Source organism: Penaeus monodon, chromosome 6 (assembly GCF_015228065.2).
Source record: "Penaeus monodon isolate SGIC_2016 chromosome 6, NSTDA_Pmon_1, whole genome shotgun sequence".
Lineage (NCBI taxonomy): Eukaryota > Metazoa > Arthropoda > Malacostraca > Decapoda > Penaeidae > Penaeus > Penaeus monodon.
Window position 1 is genome coordinate 10,755,102 of NC_051391.1, and position 790 is coordinate 10,755,891.

The 790-nt window shown below is 28.9% G+C and overlaps 1 protein-coding gene across 1 annotated transcript in view; it reads right to left on the reverse strand.

Moving 5' to 3' along the window:
• Window positions 1-263: 263 nt before the first annotated feature.
• Window positions 264-790, reverse strand: part of LOC119574191 (lactosylceramide 4-alpha-galactosyltransferase-like) — a gene marked incomplete in the record, with an annotated part of 20,498 nt that continues 19,971 nt past the window's right edge. The window contains 1 exon segment of the mRNA XM_037921316.1: window positions 264-770.

Sequence of the window (790 nt, forward strand, 5' to 3'; positions counted from 1 at the left end):
TATATATATATATATATATATATATATATATATATATATATAAGTAAAAAAAATGTTCGATAATTTCTGACCCAAATTCACTTTGTTCATTGTTGTGACAATTTCCAAGCGTAACTAGATCCCAGATATATTTAATCACTGTTTTTGACCTATAAAAATAACATTGTGGTCCAGCATTTCAGCATATATTTTCACCACAATGATCGAGAGAGAGAGAGAGAGAACATCGTTGCATGTAAGAGAAAGAAAGAAAAACTCACATCAAACAAAACAAGTTTATTAAGAAAAAAAAAGTGGTCTTCATCTCGAACGTGCAGTAACAAAGGAAACAGAAACAGCAGTGAAAAACATGAACAGTTATTCTAAAAGACAAACAAGGATTAGAAATGAGTTAAATTCTACTGACAGTGTGTATCTATCATAATGTCATTTTTGTACTTGTATTTTTTTTTTTTTTTTTATTGACTCTTTACAATACGATAGGCCTATGCGTAAGAATGTCAGAGAAATGCATATAATTGTGATTTTTTGAACTAAAAATACAACAGGACCCGGTATTTTACTAATTGCTAACATACAGTAACAATATAATGCGACAATACAAACTTGTTTCAAAAATAATATTGGTTTGCCGCAAATTACATAACTTTACATAACTCCCTGTATTCATTATCAAATGCTGGTTAGTGGTAAATGTTTTGAGGAAAAAATAACACAAATAAGGACCTCTAGATTAAGATGTGTAACGCCAAGTTGAGAGAAATTATATAAATATATAAACTCCTCCATA